At 36.6% G+C, this 23,484-nt stretch overlaps 1 long non-coding RNA gene across 1 annotated transcript in view; it reads left to right on the top strand.

The window, feature by feature from the left end:
* The first annotated feature begins 1,577 nt into the window (after positions 1-1,577).
* The window catches only part of LOC131195912 (uncharacterized), a 55,229-nt gene continuing 33,322 nt past the window's right edge, over positions 1,578-23,484 (top strand). The window contains exons 1-4 of the long non-coding RNA XR_009154575.1: positions 1,578-1,690; positions 10,537-10,579; positions 13,094-13,320; positions 14,421-14,554. This is a non-coding gene — a long non-coding RNA (uncharacterized LOC131195912). The remainder of the gene's footprint in view (positions 1,691-10,536; positions 10,580-13,093; positions 13,321-14,420; positions 14,555-23,484) is intronic.

Here is a 23,484-nt window from a genome sequence, read left to right as displayed (position 1 = left end):
AAGTCACTTTTTTAAAGTCTTCAAAGGGCAGATACATCCACTGTGGATTTATTTTACATAATAAAGTGCCATGAACTACCAAATCGGACTCAACTATCATGTAGATAACAGTATTGACTAGTAGTAGTATTGAAAGTTTTATGTGTTTGCCTTTGTTCGTTTGTTTTCTTTGTGTGTCATTTTTTTTGTACTGTGTATTTTAATATTTGGAAATTTAATAAATATTATTTTAGATAAACAGTAATGAATGAACAGTGTTGCCGTCCATTGCTCTTGTATACAAAAGATAATAGACAAATATATTTGGGAATGTTATATAATGGGCTGCCCAAAGATTCAGATTTGAAGGGACAAATGTTTTAGAGTGCATATGGATGCGCATATAGCACTTGTGTCACCCAATCCCTGAAAAATAAGCCTTTGCTTTAAGGCAGGGTTACCCAAAAAGGGGTTGATATTGACCCCAAATGATGATGAGACTATCCTAATGTCAATGCTGTTATCGTTATTCACAGTACTGTGCGCAGAAGCTTCTGTGCATGCACAGAGCATATTTGATGACATCTGGGTGGGTGGGTGCAGCTTCCCACCGCCGCTACTACCGGTTCTCCCGAACTGGTGCAAATCGATAGCAACCCACCATTGGTACTATTGCTTAAAGTAGTATGGGGGGTTGATGAACAATTTGAAGCTTCATTACGGGGGCGATGAGCTGAAGACCCCTGTTTTATTAGGGGTATTATTAGGAAAACCTATTATTAGGTTTTCCTGATCAGAGCTACTTGCACACCTATAAACATTTTGAATCCTACTTTGTCCTTTGATGCTGATCTTCTGCCTTATTGCATAACAATTATGCAATAATTGTTATGCAATAACAATAACAATTATAGATTTTACAGGGTTTCATAAAGCATATAGTATATACATCTTATAGTATACAGTATCTTTGGGCTTTGATGTTCTATTCTGGTCTTTTGTCTGTAACTCAGACCACTTTTGCAAAATTGTCAACACGTATGAGTACAGGTGGTCCTCAACTTAACAACAGTTCACTTAGTGACCATTCAAAGTTACAACAGCACTGAAAAAAGTGACTTATTATGATTTTTGACACCTACGACCATTGCAGCATCTCCATGGCCACGTGATTTACATTCAGATACTTGACAACTGGTTCATATTTATGACGGTTGTAGTTTTCTGAGGTCATGTGATCCCTTTTTGTAACCGTCTGACAAGCAAAATCAATGGGGAGGCTGGATTTACTTAACAACTGTGTTACTAATTTAACAACTGAAGTGATTCACTTAACAAATGTGGCAAGGAAAGTCATAAAATGGGACAAAATTCATTTAACAAATTTCTCACTTAGCAACATAAATTCTGGGCTCAATTGTGGTCATAAGTCAAGGACTACCTGTATAAAACTAATTGACTCCTGCCTTTCTTGTCACTCTCTTGAATAGCCCAATCAGTATCTTCCCCAAGAACTGTGTTTGGAGGGACCAATTATGATCTGACACAGAAGCCTTTCTGATCTGAGAATGGATCTACCACATCCCGAATTCAAATCTTTTCCCTTCCTTTCTCTTTTTTAAACAAACATCTAAACATCTTTCATCTTCCTATAGCCTTTGATCTGGGAGCAAAGGTCTTATTGATGTTGTTCTTAATTCTTTTGCGTCAGGTGAGTAAATAATGACTTTGCTTACCCCAATTCATCTCATTTTGACCTTTTCCCCAAATTGGATTATGTGGATTATTAGGCTGTTAAAAATTTTATTCTGTTTAGGGTTTTAATAGTACAACATAACATATTACTGTAGATTTAAATTGATCAATGGATGCCTAATCTTTAAGATGCGGAATTCTCATAAGTTAGCTTAAAAAATTCATTTGTGAATTCTGATAATGGAGCTGATATGACTTTTTTCAGATCTTCTAGGCTTTGTAACTGGCCAGAAATTGTGATGCTTGTTCTTGCCTCAAACTACATACATAAATAAATCCATACATATGCATATGTAGCACATGACTTAGGAGAAAACACAATTGGAAATATGCTCAAATTTCAAATGCTACTTGCAATGTTTGCAGATTAAAAATAATTGCTTTTTTAAAAAAAACAAAAAACCCACATATTGTAGATTACATAGAAGTGGAATACAAATGATTTATGAACATATGTCAAGCTAAACCAAAGAGTCAGTTTGGTATAGTGGAAACTGCTGGGCAAGAAACCAGACGGCTGTGAGGTTAAATTCTCCCATAGGTATAAAAGCCAGGTGGGTGATTTGGAGTCAGTCATTTTCTCTCTGAACAATCCACCTCACAGAATTGTGAAGAAAATTAGAGACAGGAGCATTAGTTATGTATATTGCCTTAGCTGACCAAAAATAAAAGCAGGAGAAAAATCTAATAAATCAATCAAATGGATCACCCTTAATAGGGATAAACCTGATAAGTAGAAAATTGTTTTTTTTTTAGTTTTTTAGTTTTTGCTGATTGAAATTCTGTGATTTGACTATTATATACATTTCTGGAAATAAAACATTCTCTGTTCTGGAAAAATACTGACTTTTCCTTTAATTCCTTTGAATAATTAAAGTTAGATTTAAGTTTATTTCATTGATATAAATTAATTTAAGCTCCTTTTAATAATTTAATTATTCTCTTTTAATTTAGACTTTCCTGTTTAAATTTTTAATAAGTTGTGATTGTCTACTATTTGCCCCAAGATAGTTTGTTAGCTCTTATGGCAGAATATAAATTGGGAAGAGCCTAGAAGGAACAAACTTTCAATCTGTGAAGTAGGCCTCAATTAATACAGCCAATATTGTCATGTTTGAGTGACAAGGATAAGATACTGCAAACCAGTGAAATCAGTGCATGGATGTCTGTGGTGATGGGCAAAATAATTGCGTCATGATGTTTCAGTGCATCCTCCCCTAATACACTTGCATGCAGCGATCTGATGTGAGTCTGAAAAGGCAGAACTTGTATCACAATGTCACAAAACATGTTTTGGCATCATCTTGGCTAATATGGACATCTCTGAAATGCAGGGCATCTTTTGAGGTTTTTCATGGGTGTTGATGGAATTTGTTGAGCAGAGGCATGCTATTTTTTTTTTAATATACTCATGATGAAAATGTCATATTTTATGAGTGAGGAAAATGTGTCGGTCGCTGAAGCCTTTTTTGAACATGGGGGGAGGAATGATAATAATGGCCTTTTATAAACCTTTACTTTATCGTAGCCTAAACAAAGCAGCTCACGTCAACAGTGGAGAAATTTAATTAGAGGAAGGAAAGATTATTTCAGTACCCTTCAATAATGAACTATGATTTATTAATGAACATTTTAGAGAAGATTTAATGAAAAAGGTCAAGATAAGGAGAAAGAATGAAAAACCTTCAGGCTTGTCTACCCCCCTCCCCACAATTTTTGGAGTTCGCACTGTTTCATTTTGACCAGTTTTCAGTTATGACTTTGTAAAATCTAGAAATAATCCCCAACATTCTCAATTAAGATCTTTTTAAAAAAATCTAGATTACCTTTCCCTGCAGGCATACTTTTATATAAACATGCATTTTAACAGCATATTTTCCCCATTGGTTGAAACTATTAATGATTAAATGACAAAATAAGACAGTTGTATAAACCTGGGTTATCAACTAGCTCAGGGGTCTGCAAACTTGGCTCTTTTAAGACTTGTGGACTTCAACTCCCAGAGCTCCTCAGCCAGCAAAGCTGGCTCAGGAACTCTGGAAGTTGAAGTCCACAAGTCTTAAAAGAGCCAAGTTTGCAGACCCCTGAACTAGCTGGTGTCAGCATCTAATTTGACCTTGGCTGATCTAGAAAGGTAAGCAGATTACTTAGTGTCTGGATGAACTGTTTACAACTGTACAGTTGTAAACTGGAAGACAGTTTATAACTGTAGGAAAGACTATTAAAAATTAAAAACATCTTGGAAACAGGCAAACCACTCTTCTGGCTATATCATGCTAAGCTCATGCTCCTTGTAGAGAAGATGGGCAGCATAAAAATTTAATATAGGAAATAGGGTACCAGAATGATAGCTGCAGCACGGTTGCCAGTTGTCCTACCTTCTCCTTCACTTGTATGTAATAGAAAAGTAGGTGCTAGTCAAGAAGCATGCTTCACCAAAAACAGGAAGGTTTTAAAATGCAGAGATAGATCAAATTCAAGAGACATCAATTATAGAGATTTCTGTTGCATTGGCCAACTAGTATTTTGTAATATAGCCACCACATCAGTTTGACTGAGAAATGACAAGGTAGAGAATGATCAGGAAAAGAGAGGGATTGAGAGGAGCAGCAGATATGAAACTACAAGGGGAAACAGCAATTAATGAAGTGAAGGATACATTTTATATAAATACCTATAATAAGTTCCGGTTTAATTTGCTTAATAGCTTTCATGGCAGAACAAAGTTCTGATAGATCTAATAGAGGTTGATGAAAGTTCTAGACTCCTTCCTTTTTTGATCAATTCTACAGAAAGGTCAATGGGTTTTTGCAAGACTGCTACTGCTGCGATTAATATACTTAAAAAAAAAATCTTATTGTTTCCAGAGGTTTGCTGAGCAAATGAGGTTTTACATTTCCCAGCCTCCTGCTAGCACATTAAGGTGTCAACTTTCACTGTAAGGCAAGTGTCTTGGTGCAAACAGCATTTTTGACCTCATGACACTGACCAGAGTACTGAAGTTTTTTTTTTTTTTTGAACAACCATTGAACAAACCTGGGGTGTAATAAAGGGATGGGAAAACAAATCAGGTAGCTATGAAATACTGTATAAAACTTTATACGCACATACTGTACATACATACATACGTGAGTGGATAGCTTTATACAACATCAAAGAGAATGTAGCTTCTTCAGAATTGCTAAGCAATTCCCAAGAATTAAAATATTATTTTCTGGGGAGAGGAAATATGAATCTGGCTATGTTGCCATGGCAGATATATCAGCTGAACCCCAGATATAGTCATGGTGTGCTTAGGCAATGCTACTCTTCCATCAGTGATGAAATGTCAACAGGGCACTTAAAATAAGTATTTAAGGTTAGCCCTTGAAAGAGCTTTATGTTGTATCCTTAACTTTCCCAGATTCCTGTCACGTCCTTATTGATACTACAGGTTTACATCACCCTGGATGTGCCCAAGGAATTTCTGTCTCAATGATTTCAGTTGCATGGTAAACAATGAACCATTAAGCATTTTTATGTCAAAAATTGTCCCACCTACATCATTGTGGAAGTGTATATGTGCAACTGGAGTAAAAAGACAGAGAGAACAAAGCTTCATTGAAAAGAAATGCGATTACAATACTCTTGGCTATCAAAATAGGGATAATGAGCATTTACCCACCAAGAGAACATTTTGAATGGACAACCAAACATTTCTAGGAGTGGGAGCAGTGGTGGGATTCAGCCAGTTCGCACCACTTCAGGAGAACTGGTTGTTAACTTTCTGAGCAGTTTGGCAAACTGGTTGTTGGAAGAAATCATTAGGGCAGAGAACCGGTTGTTAAATTACTTGAATCCCACCTCTGAGAGGGAGTACTTATATAACACTAATCACCTAGCAGCTCCCATACTTTGAGATTTTGAATTAAAACAGCCCTTTTCCTCCCCATTCCAGTAGTTGGAATACCAGCAGGTCAAAGGAAAGTAACAATTGGTGTAACCAGAATGCCCAACATACCTTTTACAATCTTTGGGTATTATGTCTTCCCTAAAGTACAATGCTTTAATGTTTTTCCTTTCTAACAATAGGGAGCTGTATCTCTAAAATGTTTGGGAAGCAGTTGTTCCCAAATACAGTTAAATCGTTGGCCTTCCTCAACTCAGTGCTCTTCATCAGTATTTGCATTATAATGAAGAACAATATTTTAGATAAGGTGATAGGGGAAACTGCCGTTTAAGTCTCCATCTGACCACAGAGCTCCATGGATGATTTGGGGTTATGGATGTCGGGATAAATTAGGTGAAGCCTTCATGAACCTGTCTTTAGCTCTCAGCAAAAGAATTAAACTACATCAAAGGATTATAAGAGGTGCAAAATGATTGTCTTCCTGCAGAGTTCTATAAAAGCCATCCCTCTTTGGCCCAGAGGCTGCATGCTTTGCAGCTCAACATGTAAACATTAGCAGAAGTTAAATCTTACTGTTGTAAAGCTGATCAGCTGTTTTCTGCAAGCTTTAAAAATCAAAGCAATAAATGCAGGGCAAGCTGCTTTTGTTCTGGCGAATTGCAACCGTGCTTTTGCCATCCGTGGTAGCAATTATTTCACCGAATCCGCTAAACCAAGAACTGAGGTAGATCTCAAGTCTTTTTATTTTCTCCCCACATGGTCTTTCGTCTAATGATGCACTTCAGGAAAACCTGGACAATTGCCCCTTTGCCATCCCTAAAAAAAAAAAAAAAAAATCCCCCATGAGCAGCTGTGTCAACAGTTCTTCAAGATGCTATTGAGCAGGGAGATCTCTTGCAGGCAACTTCGTGGGAAAAAACATTGCCACCAAGACATATGACCCATTCCCAAATGAGCATGGAATGATGGATGCTTTAGAAAGCCCCAAGATTCACACAAAGCAGTCTCCATGTGCAAAGGAGGGGTCTTGCTCAAGGGGGAAAGGGAAACCTCTGACCCTCTTCCCCTTTCTAAGGTAACTTCTTTGGCAGAAGTTCGGAGCTGTTTCTCATCTTTCATATAAGGGCTCTGTTGCTATTGTAAAAACACAAGGAGCATTTATCACGGAGGCTGAAATAGCTCGGTATCAGTGGGAAAAGTTATTTGTGCGTTAATGGACCAGCAAATCCTTGCCCCTTCCTAATGGGTGGAAGTCTCATAGGCTCAGGAGCACATACTAAAAAAAAAAAAAAGGATCCGTTTCCAGCTTGCTGATACCAGCAAGAAGAAATCAAAGATAGGGAAGCATATGCAGTCCTCGCAGGGGCAAAGGAAGACATCACATCGTTGGAACACTTAGTCAAACAGAGGATGTTTATGGCGAGAAATCAGGAAGCGCGCTTTCAGGAAGTTGGTAGGAAAATTCAGATGAGGCAGGCAAAGGAAAAACAGAATGCGGACACAGAGAGAGCTGTTGTGCAGTGACATTTATAGAAAATGGGATTGTCATCAACTTTTTGATCTTGAGCCTCTGCCCAATCCTTTTCAAGCGTCCAACAATCTTCTCATTCATATTTAGAAGACCAAGCTGCTTTGTGAGAAATTCGTCATGAGTTTCTTGTTGTTGATTTAGGAGCCTATTTTGAGCCTAGGTGATAAACACATTTCTGTCCTGGTGCAGACTTCCTGATTGGGCAACAATGTAAGTTTGGATGATTTTGATTGGTGGAATAAATATATTATCCTCAAATGTAGCAAACTCTTAGCAAAACAAATAAAGCAGACCTGTTCCTTATATAATGCTGAAAAAGCTATTACAGTCCAATAGGATTTCCACATTACCAGAGGAACCTGAATTTCATTGTCAGTTTGAATATAATACAATGTAGAGTTTACATTTACATTACTACCACTACAGTGTAGTAATGATGAGGAGAACATCTGTGCATTTATACTATACATGGTAAACTATATTGTTTTATTGACTTCAAAATTGGATAAACTTGCACTACTGTGTTAGGAATACTTCTATTTATTCTGTTGGATGATTCCAGATATTAGCTGGAATAACCTGTGTTGATGGTATTTCAGCTTTCATGGTTATGCCCCAGTAAATCATTGGTGGGGCCAACCTGGACTTGTCTTTTGTTTTTGCTGAGAAGATCTGTTTCTCAGTTAAAAAATGGCCTTGTGACCACAATTCTGGTCACAATCCAGTTGGTTAAATTGAAATAACACACACTTTAAAAGGACATATTATATTTTATAATTTCTTCAGAAATTGAAGCTACCGACTGCTCCTTTTGCACCCAAGCATTGCTTCAGTGAGACAAATTTCACCAGTGTCACTTTCTCTGAGTTTTCTTACTATCAACTGAACTAGGCAAGATATGATCCCAGTTTATCATAGAATTAGCTTTGAAGGAACAAGAAAAAGAGTATAAATCACTCACATTCTAACATTTTTTAAAAGAAGTGTTAGTATAGAGTGATAAAGTTGAAAGTTGGTTAGATACCATCTAGTCTACCCCTCATCACTGTAGGACTCAATAAAGCATCCCTAACAGATGACTATCCATCCAATCTCTGATTGATGAGTTTGAGAAAAGAATAACTCTTTTAACTCCCTATTGCACTGTTGGTTTCTATAGTCAATAAATTCCTCCCAGAGTCTTCACTATCCTCTGAATTCACTCCAATTTGTCATTGTCTATTTTGAACTGTGGTGCATAGATTGGGATATGATATTCATGTGGGGTATGGCCAGTTAGTAGAATAAATTTCTATTAAAATTTGTTTGTAGAGGAAAATCAGACTACTATCAGTCATTGGCATAAATTGCTTTATTATGGTATTAGAACCATCCACCCTTCCACATCTATCTATCATCTATCTATCTATCCATCCATCCATCCATCCATCTATCATCTATCTTTCTATCATCTATCTTACATCATCTATCATCTGTGATTTATCATCTATCTAGTTTTTTATAAAATAACTTAAAATGGTTTTGGAGGCAAGGTTAGATGATACAATTTAAAATCTAAATTTGTTGTAATTTTCAGTTTCTTTGCTGGTGTGAATAAGGTTCATGATACTGCTGCGATGGCCTTATCTAGCTGGTGCCTCTTAATACTGCTGAAGAGCTAAAACCACAAGTAGCAAAAGTGGCTAAGTGGAGGTCACCTGTGGAATGTGGCAGGAAGGAATGTTTTAAAAAGTGGGGGTGGCCAAAATAAGAACAAAGTTTGCTTTAATGGACACTCAATAATTTCAGGCTGTTTCAGTCAAGAATCCTTTGTCGTCCACCCATAACATTTGTATAAGAGATATGAAATTAGTTTCCTTTTGTGTAGTTGAAAATATTGCAAAACTAGTTATTACTTAAAAAGAAAAGGATGCTTGATAGTTTCCACTTTAGAAGGTATTACTGTTGATTCTTCATTCTAAATCCTGGTTTTCTGGTGCAGGAGGGAAATCTCAGTTTGATAATTTGCTACTTTCCTTTGGTAGCCTACCAGAAAGGACCAGAGGTGGAAGTAAGAAGCGTATATATCTTTCTCTTCAGCACTGGGAAGAACTAGGGTGCAAAACATAGATTCTAGGAATTGTTTTCTTTACCTTTATCAATAAAAATCCCTGCACCTCACTTCTCGCAAGAGGATCTGGAGCAGTTCAGGGTGAATCAGTGATTATTCCTCCTCTTCCATCTTTATACCTTCTCCTTCTTTTCTCCTTCACAGAATTTCAAGTTAGTAAAATTTGATCATCACAGACAGTATCAAAGTGCTTCAGAGGGTTGTGAAGTCAATAAGAAGGCAACAAGGAAGTGCACTGAATAAATATAGCTAGTCTCCAATATTTACTTCCTTTACAATATTAACAATTCAAATTCAGGGGAAAAATTGGAGCTTCGTTATTCCCTTTTGATGACTTACACATGATTTGGGACCTCAAGCAAGCTCCCCTCTGTACAACAAGGCATAACTTTCATATGTTTCTTTAATTAATATAGCTCCCTTGGCAAACCATTGCAAAAATTAGGATAGTGTTAGCAGTTCAAAACATTAAAAAATGTGTCACAGACAAAATCAGAGTTAAAAAGATAATATACAGTATATAAATATTTAGCAATGAAATTCTGAAATCTAAGCAGGTCACTTTAATTGAAACTATCATTTTGGCTTTAATGAGTTCAAAACAAAACACTAGCTAAGGAAATTACAACACATTTCCCCAGATGAAAACCTTCAGTAGAATTTTTTTTGCCTCATTTTTCTATCCTCCCCTCACCCCACCACCACCCCCCGATATTTGTAGGAATGTTTGGCCTGGTAAAATAACAATTGAATCAAATGTGTGAGAGTATTTAATATGATTTGGCAATATAACTCAAAATCAGCAAACTGAATGATGTGGCAGTAGTATAAAATATTTCTTTGATTCCTCATTTGCTAACTATAGCAATTTCAGAATACAAATTGCCAACAAAAAAAAGAAAAATAGTCTCTTAAAGCAATCTTTGTTTATAAGGTTTTCATGTCTGATTTATGATTTCTGGATACAGAACTGCTGAAATAATCTGAAAAGCCTTTGGCTTAAAGTGCAGAAATCCAATATTTTGCCTGATAAAGACATTATTATTTCCATAAAATTGATCAACCATTTATAAATAAGCAGATTTTTCCCTGCAGCATCTCAACAAGTCATAATGTCAAATGATTTGTAGTATTTCACATTTTTAAGTTTTACTTAAATTCTTCTCTTTATAAAAAAACATCCAATAGAAAAAGAAAAGAACATGATATATATTCCTGATAATATATTTATTTACAAAGTGTTTATTTTTTGTTATTTTCTTTATAAAATAGATCAGGAACATGGACAACAGGATCAAAACTGTGGACATGAAGGGTATTTGAAGCTCTACCTTTTAATGTGCGTGCGATCCATGCAACATAGGTTGAAAAGGGTTCAATCACCTGGTTGCACTCACCATTTTGACAATGTTGACCCCTTCTCCATAGATGCTCCTAGGATACACCTATAGTTGTGTACTCCATTGCACATATATACAGGGCATGCATTTATAGGTATATCCATGAGATCTTTTAGAGTGGCATGGCAGAAATTAGGATAAAAAGCTGTTTTTGTGTCTCTTCCTTTTCTTTTTGCACAGAGATTTATTTATAATAAAATGAATGTCACTCAACTGGGGACCCATGTAATCAAACTAATTCCATGCAGAATTAGCTGGAAGTTGCTTCACATTCACTTCCTCTGTTTCTTGCATGAAAATTTTCTAAATCATACTTTTTTTACCATTACAGGAAAAGTAGATGTAAAACACGTTTTTAATTAGTCAAAGTGAGTTTATTAGTACATTACAAAGTCTAGAAGTTGAGTCATGGCAACCCCTTCCCTTCCCTTCCCTCCCCTCTCCTCTCCTCTCCTCTCCTCTCCTCTCCTCTCCTTTCCTCTTCTTTCTTTTCACTGCTTATCCAAGTAGCTTCTTCAGTCTGAAGAACAACTCTACCTGGATGACTAAGAATCTTCATTGATATATTTCAAAGCTAGCTTTTTCCAAACATGTCCTTACTTATACCACATGAAACTTCTTACAGATTTCTATAGCTCTGAGGCCTTCATGGGGTTTAAGAAGCAACTTCCTGGCCTGTTCTTTAAAGATGTCTGTTATTCTTTTGTTTTAATGCTGCTATGAAATCTGGGAGAAATCTTAGATGTTCTGAAACATTTACAAGATAATCAAGTATCCATTGAAGAACCTGGCAGTGGCATTAATAGAGCTTCCCCTGTTCCAGCCAAACTGCATAAGAAATGTTAAAACTGTGTGTTTAATAGTGCTTTGGTTAGCCAGAACATCATGATGGCGTCTTACACTTTTGATCCCTAAATAACCTTTGAGTATCTTTCATAGCATGGGTATCAAAGATTCTATGGCATTGTTATTATGCTGCCTTTGAAAACAGCCGTCTCACCATTAGTATCTTATGCCTGCAGCACTACACTGCCAGTATTATCAAATGAAAAAAGGAAATTTACATGAATCTTATCTCCTTGATAATTCTTGTAGTTATTTCAAAGACTGATTAAGTTCTGTCTCATGCTTTATTGGTTATAGTCTATTGTCAGTATGGAAGATTTGTATAACCTTAGCAAAATATAGGCTCACATTGTGCACAATATGCATTATGTACACAATAAAGTGTAGCTCATAAGAATATCCCCAAGACACATGCAGATTCAGTATTTTTATAACTTGTGAACCTTCAGAGCTTCATCATAAAATCTGATCAGCAGTTGATAGTCTGGTTCACATCCACGACTGTGTATAAAGAAACTGGTAATAAGCTTGTATAAGCTAACAGCTTTCTCAACAATTTCTCTACAATTTGTGTATAATTGGTTTTAGCCTCTGCCATTGTCTTAGATGTGCAAACAAAAGACCATCATGGTTGCAGAATCTGCTGAGATACAATAGGCTTTATTTTAACAGGAGGGTAGTCTTTAGCTTCTGTTTCCAAGCAGTCTATAATTCCTGCTGTGGCCTCAGCATCATTCATTTGGTTTACAGAAAGGCTCAAAGAGGGGCTCTTTAGCTGACTAATTGCACTGAAATTTACTCAACTAACTGACTATTATTGCACGTCTTACTTAGATTGAGGTTTAGTTATCATGTGAATACTCACAATTTTCTTTTGTTGCTGGAGAGAATGTTGTTTAAGAGGCAGGCTTTGTCACCTTCAACCTAATCTGTGTTACCATATGATTTCAGGTTGAAACTTTGTTGACTCTAAGAGTTCAATAGCCTTGAATCATGTTCCTGTCTTTTGGAGCTTCCCATAATAATGTTATTTACCAAAGTACAAACACCATCAATACCACTCATGTATTAAGTGAATCATTCTATGGAACATTCAGCACAAATTCAATGCTAAATAGAAGCCCCCAAAATCTATAACAGCACAAAAAACTCATAACTTTTTTGTCTGGGCTTCTATTTCTTCTGCAGCTTTACGTGATTTAACAGCCATCCTCAAGATAAAATCATTTTTTATTGTATTATCCCTGATATCACAAATAATCCTATCCTTGATGAGTAACTCTGCTAAATTTTCAGCAATAAAATTCCGCTAAGAGTCATAACTGTGTGACATATTGGTCTTTAATTTTATGCACAATTGGATGCATTGCATATGGAAAACATATGCAAAATGCTACTTCTAGTTGTTCTTTCCAGTTCTCCTTTTATTGCATGTCATGGAAGTGATTCAGTTTAGAATCAATCAAGAAGTTGTTTAGCCTTTTCTGGGATTGGTGGGTGGCGGAAAGCTGGAAAGTCACTGAGCCCCTAATTCTCTCAATGCCATAACTATGACTTTCTCTTCCTTCTTCCTCTACCTTCAGGCACTGGATCTTGGATATGAAGGAAGAACTGCAGATGTTTGTCCTCCTGAAACGGGGAAAGGAGTAACCGATGTCTGACTTGTCTTCAGAGATCAAAAGTCTTTCTTAGATTTCAGAAAAGGAAAACCACTTCAATAGCCCCTTGGAATGTGTCTTAAGGCTACAGATTTCAGAAATCCAAAACTGTAGAGTTGCAGCCAATATGTACTGTGCAGTTGTCGTACACGGTAGAAAACTGTAGTATATAAAAAATACTCTTTGTTTAGGAATAAAAGATGTACTTTTATAAAGAAATTGTGCCCAATTAAGAAGTTCCAAAGTTCTTGCTCTTTTTTTTTTTTTATAAAAAAGTTTTATTTTTACAATCATATCAAATAATTCATCCAATGTACAGTTATATACAATTAGTCGGGCTTGCCCAGTCACCACCCCCCTTTTTAACACTCTTCCCTCTTCTACCTTCTTTTACTTTCCAAACCTTCCTCTCCTTCTCTTATCTACATCCTCTCCTCCCTCCACCCTACACTCCTTCTCCCTCTTCTACCCCTCTTCCTTCCTCTTCTCCTCTTTCCTACCTCCTACTCTCTCTTTTCTCCCTCCCCACCGTTCTAAAATGGTAACTGGGCAGACCCGACCCTACATTAATTATATTTATACATCTTCAATAATCCCTGTACATTAACCAACACTCCATCTCTATCCTCAACCCCCCAATTCCCCTCCCCCTTACCCCCCACCCCCCACCCCGACTTCCCAGAATAAAATGCAGGGTATCAAAACTAACAATCATAATCTAAAATAATTCCTAAAATATAATCTCTAGTCACTCCACACTTAATCACACTCTCAATTCCCCTCTCCTTCAGAAGTTCTTGCTCTTTTTTTGATACGTTAGAGTTAGTGTAATTCTGATATTCTGTATTTTAATATTTCAGTATTTTAACATTAAGGTTATTAAATTAACTTTTACATTTTACAGGTAGTACGCTATTAGCTATTCTCTTCCAAGTTTTAAAAGAAAGGCAACTTGGGTGCTTTAGCCATTTATTTGAATTTCAGTAATGAAACTTTACAGTGATTCAAAACATTGAATTGGTCAGATAAAAGGCTTTTTGAAGATTCCTGCATTTTATGGAATACTTATCCCTAGAATACTTTTAGGAAGTGTTTGGACATTATCTGATCAGTGCACCTGAAGTCCACTTATTGGAAAACCATTAAACCAAGTTTTGCTGTATGTTGTTTTGTCTGTGAGTGATTTAAGAACACAGAAAGATGCCTTATCACACATTAGATCACAGTGGTGCCTGTCTTGTGTCTCCAACAGATTTCTTACCTGCTGCTTGGCTCTGTTAATGGTGATTGGACAACTGACTTCCTGCATACCAACGATGTATCCAATCCTGAGAGAGTCCTGATTGGAAGTAATGACAACATTTCCTGTTCAAGATAATGAGCCAAGTATGGTTTGTTTGGGATTTTTTTGGAATAGAGACAATTTCTATCTTCCTGACCTGCAACTATCTATGAAGGATGAGAGAACTGGCTCACAAACACAGTGAATTAGAATAATATAATCATGGAATATTACAACTAGGGGACTAGGAGAATCCATACTCCTCAAATCAGTTATTTGGACATAAACTACACGCCAGATGTAAACTATTCATGCAGATGGTTGTCTAGATTTCCCAGAGGAGAGATTCCACAAATTCTCTAAGCAACTTTTTAGTTACCAGCTGTTCTTAGAAACAGGGATATTACTAATATTATTCAATTGAAAATGCACAAGCAAAATATACTGTTATCTATCTGCTATCCAAGTCTATGGAGCACAGTTAGTTTACATATATTTAACAGCATATGCTAAATATTTGAAAATAGTTACCTTTCCCATGCCAATGATTTTACTTCAGTGATAAACACTCCTACTTTGACCATCATGCTTCAAACATATCAGAGAAAAACCTTCAAACTTAAGATTTTAAAACTTTATTAGAGTTTGCTCACATGACTGAGATGATCTTTTTAATTTAATTTTTCTTGACATTTCTTCTAAATTTAATCAAGTTTTATTCATACAAGATCTGATGAAGCACAATATAGGAGGGATTTAATTAAATTCTTTTTTTTTAAATACATTTTATTAAATATACAATTTTAAAAACATTAGACATGGTGTGACTTGTCTGGTACATACTTTTCTAACACTTTTTCTTTCGTGTAGATTACAATATAAGGTCATGCATATTCCATATATACTTTTTGTACATTCAATCACACCCCAGTTACATATATATTTCCTTCATATCTATTCAAATCCTGTTTATTCCTGTCTAATATTTCTTATATTATTATTTTTTTCTCCCCTTTTCTTCACTTTGTTTCTAATTCTCTATCCCTGCATTCCTCCTTTTCTCTAGCCATTTATAAAATGTATTCCAGGTTACATAGAATTCCGATTCATCTTTATCTTTGAGCTCCATTGTTAACCTGTCCATTTCTGCACAGGTCAATATTTTGTTGATTATTTCTGCCTCCTGTGTTCTCTGCATTTCCAATTTTGTGTGAATATCAGCCTTGCTGCCATTAATATGTGTACCATAAGATATATTTCTTCTTTTTTTGTAATTATCCCTTACTATACCCAGAAGGAAGAGTTCTGGCATCATATCTATTGTCTGGTTTAACATCTCTTTTAGCCACTGTTTTATTTGGAGCCAAAAGTCCTTGGGCATCCCGACCACATATGATAATAAGTGCCTAGTGTTGCTTTACATTTCCAAAATTTCGGTGAGCAGTTTTTGCACATCTTGGCCAGTCTTGTAGGTGCGAGATGCCACCTATAAAACATCTTGTACTGATTTTCTTTGTATGCAGTGGCTAGAGTAAGCTTTAATTAAATTAAATTCTTAATTTAGCGCAGGGGTGTCAAGCTGGAGGCCCATGGGCCAGATGCATCACGCACAAGCCACGTCCACCTTGGCTCCGCAAAGGCAAAAAAATGTCACAGTATATCACTTGATGTCATGTGATGCAATCGAGTTTGACCCCCGTGACTTAGCTGAATTAATAGTACTTTAACAGGAAATTCAACAGGCATATATTAATATATCCATCTCAATCTTTCAAATACCAGAAATATAGTCAAACGTCCAGAATAATAGATCTGAGTAATATATTAAAATCAAGCTTCAAAGACTATACTTACTGCTGAAATATAAAGATTACTTCTAGCTCTGCATGTATTGCTATATAGAAGTATTGTCATTGTCCAAAAATTTAAGGTGTGTTTGTTATCCATAGAGCAACCTCTTGGATTTCTAATGAAGCCTGCTTTAAATATAGCATGTAAACATTTTGGGCAGAAAAGTTTTAACATTCTATCATTTATTTATTGAATTTTTAAATTTATATTTGTAGAACTGCAAGAAAAATTTAAATTTAATTTATGTGAGAAACACTGCATATTTACTATGAATTTAGCATCCATAGTTCCTCTGAATATAAAGGTAACATATCCACTAGTTGTTCCTGACACAAGGGGGTGGTGCTCATCTCCATTTCAAAGCTGAAGAGCCAGCGCTGTCCAAAGACGTCTCCATGGTCATGTGGCAGGCATAACTAAACGCCAAAGGTGCACGGAGCGCTGTTAACTTCCCACCAAAGGTGATCCCTATTTTTCTACTTGCATTTTTTACGTGCTTTCGAATTGCTAGGTTGGCAGAAGCTGGGACAAGTAACGGGAGCTCACCCTGTTACGTGGCACTAGGGATTCGAACCGCTGAACTGCCGACCTTTCAATTGACAAGCTCAGCATCTTAGCCACTGAGCCATTGTGTCCCTTTCCTCTGAATATAGAATCAAATTATTCAATTGAGTCACAAATATTTCTGATACATTAGAGGACTTCTCCCAAAAAAATACTATATTAAAAATACCATATGCAAATCAAATAGATTATTTTACCATGAACAAGTTGTATAGATTTAAGTCTTCAAAACATTTTTTTTAAAACTAAGATGTATCAAAGGACCTATGTCCAAAATGTTTTTCCTGGTACCAGGAAAATACCAGGACATCTCAAAACAATCAGATTTGTGCACAACACACCTTTCTAGTTTAATTTTTAATTTATTTATTTTATTTTTTGACTACGTATTAGATAATATATATAAGTATAAGCATGAATTGAATACATAAAATGAATACAATGAAAGGGAACATTAGGACAGTGGTGGTAAGCAAGCTGGTGCTCTTTTGCATGCTTCTTACAGACCTCTTAGGAATGGGATAAGATCAACAGTAGCCAAACTAAAGTTAAAATTTTGGGGGTTTGGGGAAGAAACTACAGAGTCAGGTAGTGCATTCCAGACATTGACCACTCTCTTGCTGAAGACATATTTTCTGCAATCGAATTTAATGTGGTTTACCTTTTTTTTTTTTACATTTATATCCCGCCCTTCTCCGAAGACTCAGGGCGGCTTACAGTGTATAAGGCAATGGTCTCATTCTATTTGTATATTTTACAAAGTCAACTGAGTTTGTATCTATTGTGTGCTCATGTATTGTTGTGGTTGAAGCTGAAGTAGTCATTGATAGGTAGGACATTGTAGCAGATGATTTTATGAGCTATGCTTTGGTCATACCGAAGGTGGCATAGTTCTAAATTTTCTAAGCCCAAAATTTCAAGTCTGGTGGCAAAAGGTATTTTGTTGTGAGCAGAGGAGTGGAGGACTCTTCTTGTGAAATACTTCACGTTCAATTGTATTAGTGTCGAATATGCAGTGCGGGTTCCAGACAGACAAGCTGTATTCGAGAATTGGTATAGCAAATGTTTTTTATGCTCTGGTTAGTAGTGTAATATTACCGGAGAAGAAGCTATGCAAGATTAGGTTTACAACCCTTAATTCATAACATAACATAACATCAGAGTTGGAAGGGACCTTGGAGGCCTTCTAGTCCAACCCCCTGCCCAGGCAGGAAACCCTACTCATCTCAGTCAGATGGTTATCCAACATTTTCTTAAAAAATTTCCAGTGTTGGAGCATTCACAACTTCTGAAGGCAAGTCGTTCCACTTATTAATTGTTCTAACTGTCAGGAAATTTCTCCTTAGTTCTAAGTTGCTTCTTTCTTTGATCAGTTTCCACCCATTGCTTCTTGTTCTACCCTCAGGTGCTTTGGTGAACAGTTTGACTCCCTCTTCTTTGTGGCAGCCCCTAAGATATTGGAACACAGCTATCATGTCTCCCCTAGTCCTTCTTTTTGTTAAACTAGACATACCCAGTTCCTGCAACCGTTCTTCATATGTTTTATCCTCCAGTCCCCTAATCATCTTTGTTGCTCTTCTCTGCACTCTTTCTAGAGTCTCAACATCTTTTTTACATCGTGGCGACCAAAACTGGATGCAATATTCCAAGTGTGGCCTTACCAAGGCATTATAAAGTGGCACTAACACTTCACGTGATCTTGATTCTATCCCTCTGTTTATGCAGCCCAGAACTGTGTTGGCTTTTTTAACAGCTGCTGCACACTGCTGGCTCATATCTAAATGGTTATCCACTAGGACTCCAAGATCCCTCTCAAATTCCTTTTTGGTAATGTTGTTACAGTGGGCTTTGGCACTTAGATCATTAGATATCAGTACTCCAAGGTCCTTGACAGAGTGAGGGTCATCACAAGGTCGTGTCCACTCAGTTTGTATTTTGTGTTATGATTCCTTTTGCCAATGTGTAAGACAGAGCCTTTGTTGGTTGAGATTTGGAATTACCAATTTTTTGACCATTCCGACACAAAGTCAAGGTCTTTTTGAAGGGTAGCAGCATTGGTGGTGGTGGTGTTAAATAGTTTTACATCATCGGTGAAGAGAACACAGTTACTTATAATATGATCACAAAGGTCATTTATGTATAGTATGAAGAGTGTTGGTCCTAGAATGCTGTTGTCAGGGTTCCAAGGAACACCCCCTACGAAATAAAACTCTGAGGCTTGAGGTTCCTCAAAGTTCCTATTTATTAGAGATGTCATGTTGGCACAGCTGGGAAAACCTGAAACTGAAAGCTTCCAGGTTTTCCACACCCAGTTAACAGTTCACAGCCCTGCCCCACACCCACAAGTTCATCACATTGTCCAATCAACTCTTCACACTCAATTGGATACCGTCTTCAGGCAGTCTACATCAGATGCAGGCAAAAGTCCTTGAATACGGAATGTTGTTATGACTAACTTTCTACTGCTCCAACAACAACCCCCTCCCAACTTCCCCAGCTAAAATATGTGGCAGTTAAGAAGCAAAAAGAAAATTGCCTTCCAAAACTGACAGCTATCTTGGGGGACACCACTATCAACAGGTGCAGGATTTGATAGGGCACTCCCTATTTTGACCACTTGTTGTCTGTTTGACAGGAACGCGGTTATCCAATTATGGAGGGGTCCGAAGATGCTATAGGATTTAGTTTTAGAAGTAGTTTGTCATGTATCACTGAACAAAGGCTATGTAAATTACAGAAGTCTATGTAAATTGCATCTATTGCTTTGCCCTGATCAAGATTTGTGGTCCATATGTTTTTGCAGTGAAGAAGTTGTAAATTACAGGATAAGTTTTTTCTGAAACCAAATTGTTTATTAGAGAATAGGTTGTTTGCTTCTAGGTGGAGGGTAATGGATTGGTTAATGATTGATTCCATGACTTTGCAGGTGATGAAACATAAAGAGATTGGTCTGTAATTTTCGACTAGGCTGGAGTCTCCCTTTCTTAAGATAGGGATAACCGTGGCTAGTTGGGTAGGGACCTGGTCCTGAAAGATTTTTCAAAGATTATACTTAGGGGTTCTGCTATAGCAGTGGAAAGCTTTTTTAAGACGTATGCACATAGTCCATCAGGTCCAATAGATAGAGATGGTTTTAATCTACGCAGTGCCTTTTCAACGTTATCTTCTGTGAAATCTATTTGTGTTAGAGCACTGTAGTTATTAGTGGTATGACTAGAGAATGTTGGGCATGAACCATTGCTGTTTACAAAGACTGAGCTGAAGAATGTGTTAAAGAGGTTTGCTTTAACTGCTTCATCATTGCATTTGTTACCGTTAGGTCCTTTTAGGGGTGGGATGGAGCTCGAGTCTTTAAGTTTGTTGTTTACAAAATTATAGAAGGCGCAGTTGGATTTCATGCACAAAAGATTTTCTTCTTGTTTCATGTGGTAAATTGGTGCATTCAGTCTTTATTTGGTGGCATATATTTTTGTATCGGCTTTTAAAGTTAGCTACATAGCCAGTTGTTTTTTTTTGCCAGAGGGATTTTTTTTGGATTGGAGCTTCTTTATTGATATGGGTAATTTGTTTTTCTTGGTTTTGGTGGTGATTAGTGGTACATATAGTTTAATAACTCTATTGACTTCAAGCAAGAAAATGTTACAATGGTCTTCGGCAGTGTTACAGTCAGAGAATAGAATTTGCCAATCAAGATATGAGAGGTCGGTATCTATGAGATCATAGTTGGCTTTTTTGAAGTTGTAGTTGGGTATCCCATTATTATGGTGATTTTTTAAGGGTGTATATTGAGACAAAAATGAAAAGAAGGACTATGGATGACATAGAATAGAATAGAATAGAATTTTTATTGGCCAAGTGTGATTGGACACACAAGGAATTTGTCTTGGTGCATATGCTCTCAGTGTACATAAAAGAAAAGATACGTTCATCAAGGTACAACATTTACAACACAATTGATGATCAATATATCAATATAAATCATAAGGATTGCCAGCAACAAGTTATAGTCATACAGTCATAAGTGGAAAGAGATTGGTGATGGGAACTATGAGAAGATTAATAGTAGTGCAGATTCAGTAAATAGTCTGACAGTGTTGAGGGAATTATTTGTTTAGCAGAGTGATGGCCTTCGGGAAAAAACTGTTCTTGTGTCTAGTTGTTCTGGTGTGCAGTGCTCTATAGCGTCGTTTTGGGGGTAGGAGTTGAAACAGTTTATGTCCAGGATGCGAGGGATCTGCAAATATTTTCATGGCCCTCTTCTTGATTCGTGCAGTATACAGGTCCTCAATGGAAGGCAAGTTGGTAGCAATTATTTTTTCTGCAGTTCTAATGCAGTTCTAATTCTAGTTCTAACATGATAATAGTGTTCCAATATCTAAGCAGCTGCCAAAAAGAAGAAGGGGTCAATCTATTCTCCAAAAGCACCTGAACAAGAAGCAATGGATGGAAACGAATCAAGCAATCTAGAACTAAGGAGAACTTTCCTGACAATGAGAAAATCATCCAGTGGAATGACTTGCCTCCAGAAGTTGTGGGTGCTCCAACACTAGAATATTTAAGAAGAGATTTGACAACCATTTGTCTGAAATAGTATAGGGTTTCCTGTCCGAACAGGATTGGACTAGAAGACCTTCAAGGTCCTGTCCAACTCTGTTATTCTGTATTCCTAATTAGGATGTACACTCTTTTCTGGGAAGAATATTTACCCACAATCTGTCTCTTTTTCTCTCTCCCCCTCTCTCACAGTTACACTATCAAAAGTTTGTAGCTGGTATATCAAGAAGCAAAGTTAAATACTGTAAATGATTATAGAGTACTCACAAATCTACGCAGTTTCTCTCTTTTTGGCAACTTTAATGTTGGACTTATCTCTTCCATATTTTCCAGCCAGAAGGATTATCCATGAACTAATATTTCATTTGCATTTTGATCTGGGAAAAACCAGCAGAAACAGGCCTTAGTACTTAAGAAACTGGACCTCAAATGATGAAATGTAAACACCAAGCATATATACAAGAAGTCAGCAAATACATACTGTATACACAAAACTGAATGTAAAATCTGCAGTAGGTTACTTTCCACAATCCCTAATTGTTCTTCAATTATAACTTCCACTTTTTCTATTTTCCTTAATCTTTGATAAAGGATAAAGAAGATAACTTGGAGACAGCAACAAGAAGTGTATCTACATACAGAATATCTGTATACTGGAGAGAAACACTAAAGTCAAAAATATTCAGATGCATACTGATAGAAAAGGGGGAAAACAATTCAACAAAAGGATTCTGTTTTGTGGATTTTTATTTTTAATTGCTTCCGCTTCCTCTTTCTTATATTTGCTCATATAAGAATGGCAACTGTGCTTTTTATCTTCCTTTGCAAGCCTTCTTTACTTCTGGTAATGAATGAAGGATATTCTTAAATATCTAAGTAGTAAAGAATGAAGTTCAGCTTTGACAGAATTAAGACTCCCGGCATTTCAAACACTACAGTTTCAAACATTGTAGGTAGACCTTCTGGCCTAGGAAAGAAAACCCATGAATGGGCTTTTATACATGTATACCATGTTTATTTGCATGGAACATCCTTAATTTCTCTTTTGATGTCCCTTGGAAATACCAATGGAAGTTAGAGCATGGTTTTAAAGGATTAATGGCCTAATTAAGCATATCAGAAGGAATTGGAATAAAATCTGAGTAAAGGAATTAAACATTACTTTCTCTTCCTGAACATCTTCCATGGTGCACTATGTGGAGCAGGGGAATCTTTAAAAAGAAAAAAAAAAACCCTTCAAGGCCTGATGATGAATAATATTCCTTAGGGAGAGAGCTGAAGAATATCAGCCCCTTTCTGCTTTTGAATGATTTAATGGAAGGTAGCATTTAAAAGTAAAAGTCTTTTATTAGCACATTAGTACCTTACATTTTCTAGACTGTCCGGTAAACCACAGAATGGGTGTCAGGGGCTCTATGGTGTTCGGGCTGCAAGCCACTTTCCCACGTATGTACAAGTTCTTGCAGTTTTGCCATAGAGAACTAGTTCTGATTTTCATGTTCCATTTTCATAATGACAATATGAGTGGCACTATAGTCTTGTTTATTTTGGATATTTAAACAATCTAAGCTGCTCTCTTGCTTTCTTGTTGAGATTGAAACCAGGATTTTAGGGGAAAGGGTTCCCACCTCCCTCCCAAAAAAAATCTCTTCAGTCATGAAGGTATTCCTTTATTAAAAACAAATCCTGCTCGCTGACATTGCCTGAAATTTCTGCTGCTACTTTAGCATGATTTTCCATATTTTCCCTTCCATGGGTCTGTTAGATGTCTTCGTAAACAATCTCAGGATGATCTCAGTGGATCTGGAATCATGCAGAGTCTAATTGGCAACGTGTATCCCTTGGACATAAGTGGACTGCAATTCCCATTAGCTCTCGCTATTTGTCATGTTGGCTAGGATTGATGGCAATTTTCATTCCACACTTTCTGAAGGGGGTACATATTGCCTCTTCTGCTGTAGAACAAGAACAGGATGATCTGACAGTATTATTTATTACCTCATTATCTCCAAAGGTTCATAAATAATGCACATTAACTAAGCAAGCATAGTTGCTCATGGCTTAA

This window comes from Ahaetulla prasina, chromosome 3 (genome assembly GCF_028640845.1).
Source record: "Ahaetulla prasina isolate Xishuangbanna chromosome 3, ASM2864084v1, whole genome shotgun sequence".
NCBI classification, from domain to species: domain Eukaryota; kingdom Metazoa; phylum Chordata; class Lepidosauria; order Squamata; family Colubridae; genus Ahaetulla; species Ahaetulla prasina.
The sequence above is the reverse complement of the archived record's forward strand: the minus strand, read 5'-3'. Positions and strand labels throughout refer to the sequence as shown.